Genomic DNA, 11,709 nt, shown 5'->3' with positions numbered 1-11,709 from the left:
AAATATATACGACGTCTGATTAATAAGTAACAATTGAAACGAAGCTAAATTCCGTTGGGTAAATTCGCTCGACAAAGATTGACTTTGACCTCTGCTGCGCAAACCTTCTACCTCCCTTCCCCCATTTACAGCAGAGCTTCGAAAACAGACGTGTGGCGCGTGACCACGAGAGAGAACGTTGTCATGGTGATAACTGCTCGGATTTTTTTTATCGATATCATCGGAAAATTACATAAAATATATATTTTTTTTTGTTTCAAAGAAACTCCGTCCTGGTGTTTTCGAAATATTCTGCTTCCCCTTCCCCCTCTCTCACTGACTCGTTCGTCTGCTTTGAGAAGACGCACGTGACACCTCCCCCCCTCTCTCTCTCTCTTTGTTAGTGTAGAATTGTTGCTTACCTTTCTGACCGGAACCAGAGTAATCCCATGATTCCTGAGTTAACCAGCTTACATGGTGGAATAACCTGTCGGTAAGTTTGAATTTTTTTAAAATCCAAAGCATCTGTTTGCACTGTTATATTTTTGGAATGTTCTGAAAACAAAAAATATTATGTATATTATTTTTCTTATTTCAGAAGTAGCTAATTAATCTTAAATTAATTTCACTAAGGTTATTTTTCTGTATTGTGTGTTTACGTGTGTTCTTATATAAAAGTAGCCTTTTTCGAAATAAGTGTTATGAACGATATTTTGAGAAATAGTTTTTCGAAAAGAGACTTCGATGGAAAATAATCAATTATAAACGGTGGGAGACCAAGACCGAATTAACCTAATTTGCGAAACTACAAGAAATTCAGGTTAATTTGAATGAATAGATTTTTTGATGCAATATGATTACAAAGTGAGCTCAATGTGATGTATTCAATGAAAGATTTTAAAAAGCGAAGTAAGTCATTTAATGAGTTACATTTAGAGCAGTGACCTTGTTGAAGCTATGCCAGAACTCTTTAATCTGTGCAAGTTGATTTTGACAATTCCGTTTACCACTGCTTCTGTAGAGCGATCCATTAAGTAGAATAAAAACATTCCAAAGAAATGCGACAGGAGAAAGATGACTGTTTGAGTTAGCACTAATATCAATCGAAAAAGAGTTATTATAACAATTGATGAAAAGAGATTTCTATGAAAATATGATAGATATATTTTAGAACGTAAAAAAATTAACATATTGATGGGTATATATTGCAGGTTTTGGTTAGTGTTTGTTATAACGTAAGGTTCGACCTTCTTACATCAGTATTGTTTCGCAAGAGAAATGGTTCGACTTCTTCGTCAAACCTAACCTACATAGGTTTACCTTTCTGTGCTGCTGGATGTAGTCTATTTACGCCCGTAAATAAGTGTCTTGTTTCACTTTCAATAAGTGTCTTGCTGCAATCTCAGAGATGTTGACTCCTGCCAAAACAGTTTGGAGGGGATTTTTACAATGTTGACTTTTCGCTGTCTTTCATTATGTGTGTATTCATGTATATGCATGTATTTTCAATGTGTGTGCGTGAGACGTAGTCTTTTAATATACGGAGTTCAGTAAGTCTCAGAACAGTCTGCTTGAGAATCAATAATTTTCCCGGAATTGACAAGTAGCATGATAAAACACCTGACTTGTCTTCGAGAGTTTAACGATCTAAAACCATGGCCATATAATGTAACTAAATGTGTTCTCTTAATTAAATCATTTCAAATTGATTCGGCTCAGCCAATAAATGTAGGGGCTAATGCAGAATCGTACCTATTTGAAAAACGAATTTTTGTGAAAATTTTTTTTCGGATTCCTACCTTTAACAGAGATTCCAAATATGGAAAAATATTAACAGAATCCAATTTCCTCTTTATTACATTTCACTTATGATTTTTAGACTTTTTTAAGGGAGAGTGAGGATGGGAAATTACTGATGTTTCAAAGAGAAATGAAAATACAAACAATACACTTATTTCAGGCTCATCTCTACAGAGCCATTTTTTAATTCCCTGCTTATTTTTGGTCATATGGAGGTGATTGCATATTCAGAATCTCCCATATGTAAATCGGAGGAATACGAACATTTTTTTACTGAAAAATTATCGAGTGGGGGGGGGGGGGGAATTCATTGCACGCCACTAATATGTACATATGCACACACGCACACACACACAAACACACACACATATATATATATGCATATATACACATACACGTACACGTATATGCATATACACACATATATACACACATACATATACATATATATGCATCGATATACAGATATATATGCATATATAGATCTAGATTGCAAGATCATATGTCAAATACAAGTTATTCAAATATAGTTCCACAAGTTCATATGTATAAACGCTCACTACGTCATTTTCTCTATACTAGAACGTATAATTTTCACGTTCATATTTGAATTTTTTCGTTTCGAAAATTTGTCTGTTTTTACTCATTCTCGAATTTGATGGACATATAGTGATACGTAAGCCGACTCAGGAAATCTCTAATAAGACTTTTTTATTGATGCACCCGAAGAGACCCAGAATGGGTCGAAACGTGTTGTACCCAATAAAATCTATTACACATCCATCTATTTTATTAATATATATATATATATATATATATATATATATATATATATATATATATATATATATGCAGACACGCGCACACACATACAGGCATATACACATATATATATATCATCATAGATAAATATGTTTATACATACAGACACGCGCACACACATACAGGCATATACACATATATATATATCATCATAGATAAATATGTTTATACACACACATATGTATGTGTGTGTTTGTGTACATGTATGTATATACGTATAATCGGTGAAAGTAAGAAATCTCTGGAGCGGATATTTTCGAGTGCGGTATTTTAGTAACTTTCCTGAACGAACAATACATGGTGCCTGATTAACATATAATATAGATACATATGTTTACATGTACACACATACATGTGTGTGTGTGTGTGTGTGCCAGTGTGTGGGCGGGCGTCAGTTTCCCATGTATCTGTCTTTCAGGATATATATGTACCTATTTACGCATGATCTTACTTATGTAGATGCATATACGTATATTGTATCAATCTTCCTATTTATTCACTCTATACATTATAATAATCCATTACAATACACAATACCATCGTCTGCAGAGACTCGAATGGCAGATGAACAAAAACAAATGTAATAATAAAAAAAAATTGTCCTCCATACTGTACGTAATGCACACGGATTTCCGTCAGCCATTGTTGTTTTTCTGTCTGATGATGGGAATGCATTTCAAATCCATTGATCCAGGAAATGCCTGACTAGAAAACAGAGAACCCAGTGCAACCTTTCAATGCTTCAGCATCTCTGTTCAGTTAATGGTTTCAATAGAAACATTCTCCTCTCCTTAGAAACGTTCGGCAGATTTTATCTTAATCATTCAATAGACACACTATTGGCGAGCTAATGGCAGGACAGGTTTGGGTTAACAGGGGTTTCCATACACGAGAAATATTTATGTATGGCATATGTGTGTATGTGTGCATGTGTATGCGTGTAAGTTTGCGTGGATACTTGGGTTGATATGTATATATCTATATCTATCTATCTATCTCTTTATCTCTCTCTGCCTCTCTCTCTCTCTCTCTCTCTCTCTTTATATATATATATATATATATATATATATATATATATATATATATATATATATATATATATATATATATATATATATATATATATATATATATATATATATGCATATATATATATATATATATATATATATATGCATATATATATATATATATATATATGCATATATATATATATATATATATATATATATATGCATATATATATATATATATATATATATATATGCATATATATATATATATATATATATATGCATATATATATATATATATATGCATATATATATATATATATATATATATGCATATATATATATATATATATGCATATATATATATATATATATATATATATATATATATATATATATGCATATATATATATATATATATATATATGCATATATATATATATATATAAATATATATGCACACACATATATATATATATATATATATATATATACATATAAATACGTTCGTATATTTCTATAACTATGTTTATATGCACATATATATATAAATTTATATTATGTATGTGTATGTGTGTGCTTGTGTGTGTGTGTGTGTGCTTGTGTGTGTGTGTATATGTGCGTGTCACGCATAAATACATTGCAAATGAAGAGGGTTAGCGAGAGTAAATACAAGAATTCTTACAAAGTTATAAGGATATATATTCGCTTCCATAATACTATACTTGAGTGCATGTGCGTATGTGTGTGTCGATGTATGCGTGTGAAATTGTATGTGCATTACGTTTAATAGAACATATTTGAACTGTATGAAAGATAATATAGTCAATGAACACCGAAATACGAGTCTTTTGTTATCTACGATTGAGAGGTTTATAATAAAAATATAATCTTCTCTGGTATGATGTGACGATACAGAGATCTAGAAATATAGGAATGGAAGGATGGAGGCCTGTAAAGATGCATGAATCTAAGAATATACCAATGTGAGAATACACGTTTGGAAAGATTTTGTGAATACAGAAATATATGCACCGATAATATATGTAAAGATATACGAATGTGAGGATCTAAAAATGGAAAAGTATTGTAAGGCTACAAGTTTGTAAAGGTTTTGGAGTCTAAGTATATATCAATTTAAGAATAGGATTTTAAGAATACACGAATGTAAGAGAAGAAAGTTTATAATGATATAATGATAGAGTAATGATAGAATAAGATAGAAGGATGCAAAATTCCAAAACTATAAGGAAGCAGGAAGATAAGAAAGCTGGAACACAAGGGTAATTGGCCATGTAAGGATAAAAGGTCAGGTCGATCTTGGTGGGATTTGAAGGAAGAATATACTGTACCTGAGTCAATAAACAAACGTCACTCTGCAGGATTATGATTTTGTGATAAACATTCGAAAAGTTCATCGACGTTACTGCAAAAACAAAGCGGGTCTTCAGCAGAAATACACGTTTATAGAACCATATTTCTCTGCCGAAAATAAGTTGTATAAACATCTTGCTCTTGTAGATACTTCTCCTTCAGTCTTGATGTCAACAGTTCTGCTTCATCAGGTCTCTGACAATCTCATTCAGTTCATCATGGGGACATTTCTGAGGTTCAAAGCTATCGTCATCAGTCATGTAATCTTCCTCAGCAGCACTATCATGGCAGTCAGCATCATCATCTGGCGGAACTGGAATTGGCTGACTTCTGTTGTGAGGCACAGATCTCATTGCAGAATCCAAACTGTGATACGCAATTTTGCGTTTATACTTCATAGAAAAATCCTGTGACATTTACTTTGCAAAAATAACAGATACTAAAATGGTCTTTCGGTTCCCTCCATATCATTAGAATGGCAAAAGACATGGACTTATTATTGAACCAGTCATGTAAGCCATGTGAGCAAGCTGAGCAGATAAAATGTGGTGTTCATAACTTGTCCTGATCTCCAAGAGGACAAAGTATAGCTTATAAATCTTTTTGATCTCTGGTGTTATTGTACGTTTTTGAGCTTTCACAATAAATTATCCACGGACATAACAAAACACGTCAAGACGATTTCAACTGTACAACAAGTAAGGAAGTGGATAAAATGGGTTATTGAATTTGAGATGATGAAATATTTCATCAAACCAATTATGACTGGACAATCTCAGATGTTGAAAGAGCTATTTCATCAGACAAAACTTGATTGGTTAATTTAAGGTGATGAAATATTGCATCTGAACTATGTAGCAATGAATAATGTAGTCTATTTTAAACATGATGTAAATGAAATACATGCAAACACATCATTAATTGGAATTTCTCTCTATTGCATGAGCTAAAACCAAAAAGCTTTCTCATCTTGAAATCTGTACGTGATGTCAAAAAACTAATTATATATTTGAAATCAGCATTAAAAAATACACTAAGTAACTTTGACATATGCTTGATGAAAAATGCTTGTTGACCAGTGAAATGATAATAATAGATATGTATGACGCAAAAACAAGGGTATGACTCCTTTCATTTGAATGGTTGCTCATATAAAATAAGTAAATATTTATGTACATTCTTATTTTATTTCATATTTTATCATCTTTTCACTTAAACGAAATTAATAGATAACCTTTCAAGCAGTTTAGATGACAACACATGTTCAGCTTCCGGTCGGGACAAGCTTCTTGCTAGAGGAAAGAGAACTGAGGCACGGTCTTCGGATTATAAAAGCGATGACCCTTGATGAGCAGAGAGCGCTGTCACAACAACAGAAAGATCGGCTTCCATACTTTTTATGCAACAATAAAAGTAAACATCGATAGAAATGCCGAACATAAACATGAACACAAAAATACTGTAAATGAATAAATACATTGCGAAAAACATAAAATGCCAGAATGGTGAACAAGGTGAATAAAAGTGAAAGGAGTATGGAAATCTCAGGAACGAAAAGATCCACAACCGATAATTCTGTCATGATTTTGGAATTGTTGATTGATCGGTCGAAGAATTCTTTAGATTTAAGCTTAGAATCCAGGAAGGAATTAAATAGTATTAAGACCGTCATTGCTGCTGCGCTTATATCGAATTGTTCAGTTCTATTATCGTCAATATATTTGTGGTACCGAAACCGACTATCAGATCTATAGATATAAAGCCATATATTCCTATAAACAAAGAAGGACACATTTATAAGCACTCTTGTACATAAACACACACGGCATCGATGCGTACGCTTATAAGTGTGTGCCTACGTACATTAATCAATATATGCATACACACATGCACATATATTCATATTGAAGTACATACAAAGAGACCAACTGACAGACTGGCTGTTAAGTAGAAAGATAGATGTGTAGAGAGGTATAGAGGCAGACGATTAAATGGGCAGTTTGTTGAATATGTACAGACACCGACAGACAGACAAACTGACAGACAGACACACAGACAGACAGACAGACAGACAGACAGATGCAGAGAGACAGAGAGAAAGAAAGAGAAAGAAAGAGAGAAAGACAGAAAAGCAGGAATGGATGCATTGATAGAGACACAGAGATAGACAGACAGACAGACAGATTGATTTATAGATTGAAACATTTAAAACTTTGTCCATGCCTATACCCATGTACTGTTAGTACATACATGCAGATGCATACCCGACTCTATATGTGTGTATGTGCGTGTGTGTGTGTGTGTGTATGTATGTGTGTTTCCAACGGGTCATTCAGGAAGCTGACCACTTAAACATGAATGTATGCATATTCATATATAATGACACACATGGCACAGATTAGTTTATAGATAAAGGCAGTAAATGGACGTTTATATTTTCTTTTTCTATGTAGATATGTGCAAATGGTCGTATATTTGTTTGCATGTATATTTGTGTGTCTATATAAGTATATGACTACAGCCACACACACCCACACTCACGCACACGCACACAGACACTAACACACACATGCACACGCACCCATATACATATGTATAAATTTGCTTTTATGAACATTAAGTTTACATATAGATAGACAGATCAACAAAGATATGGGTAGATAGACAGAGAGAGATGGGGAAGGAGAGAGCGGTAGGCAGAGAGAGACACAGAGAGAGGTGATAGAAATATATATACATACATATATGGATATATATATATATATATATGCGTGTGTGTGTGTGTGTGTGTGTGTGTGTGTGTGTGTGTGTGTGTGTGTGTGTGTGTGTGTGTATACACACACACATTGGTGATTGAATGATACACAAGTAGATGGTTGTTAGCTATATATAGATAGATATACATATTTTAATATAAGAATACAGATGCTTCCTGTAGCGTTCTATATCAATACACAATATGTAAATGTGTTTCAAAGCATTATATTGTGTATATAGCGACATTTGTGTGAGAGACAAAAATAGTCAGGACCACATAAAAGATGGGCGCAGAGATAGGCTGGAACAGGAAAGAGCATTTATTGAATGATGGTGTATTTTTATCCCATCGTATAGAGCTAAACAATTGGAGATTATGGCTTCACAATAGACAGTAGTAGCTGTGTTTCGCTATTCATGTTCTCCTGTGTATTATCGCTAACAAACGCTGCACAAACACACATTCACACGCACGCGCGCACACACACAGACACACAACACACCCAAACACACAAACGAAGACGTTCTGGCACTCTTCCACAGGTTACTCGCAGTTATAAATAGACTGTGGTTACATAGAGAGAGAAGAGAGAGAGAGAGAGAGAAGAGAGATAGAGAGAGAAGGGAGAAGAGAGAGAGAGAGAGAGAAGAGAGAGAGATAGAGAAGAGAGAAGAGAGAGAGAGAGAGAGAGAGAGAGAAAAGAGAGAGAGAGAGAGAAGAGAGAGAAAGACAAAGCTGCACATAGATAGATAGATAGAAAGAAATAGATAGATAGATAGATTGATACATACATACATATATACATATATACATAGACTGATTGATTGATTCATTGATTCATTGATTCATTGATACGTAGAGTGATATACACCTGAGTGCGCTTTTGCCTCTGTGTGCGTATATTATATACAAACACCGACGTACGCACACGCCCAAAGAGAGAAACGTATATCTATCTATCTATCTATCTCTCTCTCTCTCTCTCTCTCTCCATATATATATATATATATACGCACACACACACACACACACACAGAGACAAACACACTCAAGCACAGATATTGATGATTGTTTTTATGTTCTTATAATAGGAGCAATTTTACATTAATCTGATCGTTCACACGATATTTTTGTAGAGTAAAAGACAGAAAATCATTGGTTTGTGTTTATATGTATATGTGTGCGTGCGTTCGTGTGTGTTTATGTATCATACACAACTAATGTGTTCTATTTTCCTAACAATATTTTTTTCTTATTCTACTTAGGTTTTTCGCTATTATATATGTCATCAGCAACTAAACATGCATTTTTTATCTTTTATTCTGATAATTTCTCAGTAAATCTTGTCAAGCAGGCTAAGTTTGGCGCCGAATCCTTTACAGTGTTGTACATGTACTTAGGGACTCTCATCAAAATTTGTTAACTTGTACTTAAATATATGCTTACCATCTTGGTAAATGTTCTGGATTGCCTCCGCTATTTGCTGAAATTACTAAGATAATATTAATTATTGTGTACCTGTTGTATTTTTATCGCGACGAAATTATTACTAACAAGACTACCACTCTGTGTTTGTGCGTGTGTGTGTGTGTGTGTGTGTGTGTGTGTGTGTGTGTGTGTGTGTGTGTGTGTGTGTGTGTGTGTGTATCCGTGTGTGCGTTGCTGTGTGTGTTTGTCCCCGATCACCGCTTAACAACCAGTTCGTCTTCAACGAAAGATGTATTGGGGTCGACACGCCCGACCAAAATTCTTCAAGCTTCTACCCCAGAATCGCCATAGTCTGATGACTAAAACAAGTAAGAAATAAAAGATTCCCTATCATGAAAAGCCACAAATCAATGGATCAACGCCTACGTCGTCATTTGGCTGGCTTGTTATAGTAATAAACCACCATCATAATATAAGCTCTCTTATAAAATCGTTCATATTGGATAATGTGGTCCCAAATGAAGAATCTAATGAAAAATTTTAAAAAAAGCACATTAATTCCTCAGCAAGGACACAAATGAGATGTTTTCGATCATAAGTCTACTCGAGCAAGAACCAGCTTGGAACAAAAATAACAACTAATGAATCTAATTACTATCATTTGTATTGATAAGTTGTCATTAATTTCTCTTCTTTTAATTGATTTAATTCAAGGGGCGTCATTAGAGCAGACTTGCTTGATCACTGCCAAGTTTACACGACTTTGATGAAAATGAACAGATCTCATACTGATGCTAATAACTAACATAATTGGCCCAAGAAGAGTTATTCAACGGAACTTCACAATTCATCACTTCATACAATCTATGTCATTATTATATATGATGAATTTAGAAGTTAGCAAGCGGGGTGAATCGTTGGAGCATTGGACAAAATGCCTTGCGATATTTTCTCTGGCTCTTTCCGTTCAGACTTCAAATGCCACACAAGCTAACTTTGTTTTTCAGCCATCCAGAGTCGATAAGATAAAGTAGCTATCACACACGGAAGTCAGCAAAAATTGACTGAAATTTTCTTTTGATATTTTTAGCTGGTAGAAAATTACAAAAGTGACTCAACATTTTCGTAGAACCAATCAATAGAAGCTCGATAAATGAAGCTCAAGGAATTCTTAGCCTTTGAGGAACTTTCAACTGATTGAATGTAATTAAGAAATTATATATGAACATATGTGTGTATACGACGAGCCTCCGCTCAGTCTCCATCTGCCAGTCATATGCAGAAGGCAGTCGTTGAGTTGAGACCAAAGCGGAAAACACTTGGCTAAGGAGCTTCACTGTCAGACTGAAATCGAGATGATGTCGTTTCGGAGAGAAATTAAAAAGTCAGCCATTAATATACCGATATTCGTTGGTCTACATGAAATTTCTAAAGCCAGAAGCTCACATTGAAAGATATGGTTCAAAGAACAATCCTTCGGCTACATTTGATTAACAGAACTTCTGTCGAGCTGTAGTTATTGAATATGTTATATTTTGATGCAACGATTTCCCAAATATCAACCGCCTATTACAATTAACTACCATTTCTTTCTCTCTCTTTCTTTCTCTCTCTTTCTTTCTTTCTCTCTCTTTCTTTCTTTCTCTCTCTTTCTTTCTTTCTCTCTCTCTTTCTCTCTCTCTCTCTCAGTGTCTTTGATTATCTCTTTGCATTCTGCGCTCAATGAATTTGACACCAGTCATTATTTATCTCTCCAGTCATTGGATGGCGGCCGACCGCATTAAAGAGTTTAATCAACAAAATAAGTCCACCTGTTGTTTTAACTCTTGTACTTATTACATCGGTTTGTCCTGCAGAACACATATCTATTGATACTCTCATAAATTACATATGGCTGGCTTCCACGCAGTTCCTGTGAACAGAATCCATTCGCAAGACCATTCGCCAGACAAGTCACTGATAAGAGCATTTTTATTTAAGTTGCACGATATCCTTTTCCTTTCTTAATGTCCACCACTAGAGATAGGTGTCATGGTCACAGATTAAGTTGAAATTCTTGCTGCTGCCCTCAGTGGTAGGAAGAGTAATATACAAATACGACCGGACACTGCTTTTCAGGGTCTGTGCAGCGTAAAAATCCTAATATGTGTATGTGTGTGAGTTTGTGTGTACGTGTGTGTGTGTGTGTGTGTGCGCGTGTGTGCGTGTGTGCGTGCGTATGTTTGTCCATCGCTTATTCACAACTGGTCTACGTTGTTTACGTCTCTGTGACCGACCCGTTCGTTAAAATGGAACCGATAGAATACGTAACCGATTCGAAATAAGCATTTAAGTCGATTTATTCGACTAACAAACGAAACAAATATTCTCCAATGGGATACCCCAGCAGAGCCGAAGGCCATTGGCTGAAACAAATTAAAGGAATACAACAACAAAATTTATTATCTCTTTCTCTACACACCACATGTGCACACTCATAAATACACACACAAACACACACAAATACACAGAGGCACCCCGCTCAAGAACGCGCTT

The 11,709-nt window shown here is 34.5% G+C and overlaps 1 long non-coding RNA gene across 4 annotated transcripts in view; it reads left to right on the top strand.

Moving 5' to 3' along the window:
• Nucleotides 1-253: 253 nt before the first annotated feature.
• Nucleotides 254-11,709, top strand: part of LOC106882149 (uncharacterized) — a 422,822-nt gene continuing 411,366 nt past the window's right edge. For 3 of the 4 annotated variants that reach the window (XR_016245159.1, XR_016245160.1, XR_016245158.1), the window contains exon 1: nt 254-472. This is a non-coding gene — a long non-coding RNA (uncharacterized LOC106882149). The remainder of the gene's footprint in view (nt 473-11,709) is intronic. The other variant, XR_016245157.1, reaches the window with a different exon arrangement.

The sequence above is a fragment of the Octopus bimaculoides genome, chromosome 19 (genome assembly GCF_046866305.1).
Source record: "Octopus bimaculoides isolate indiv1 chromosome 19, ASM4686630v1, whole genome shotgun sequence".
Lineage (NCBI taxonomy): Eukaryota > Metazoa > Mollusca > Cephalopoda > Octopoda > Octopodidae > Octopus > Octopus bimaculoides.
Note: the sequence above shows the minus strand (reverse complement) of the source record. Positions and strands in the feature narration are given on the sequence as shown.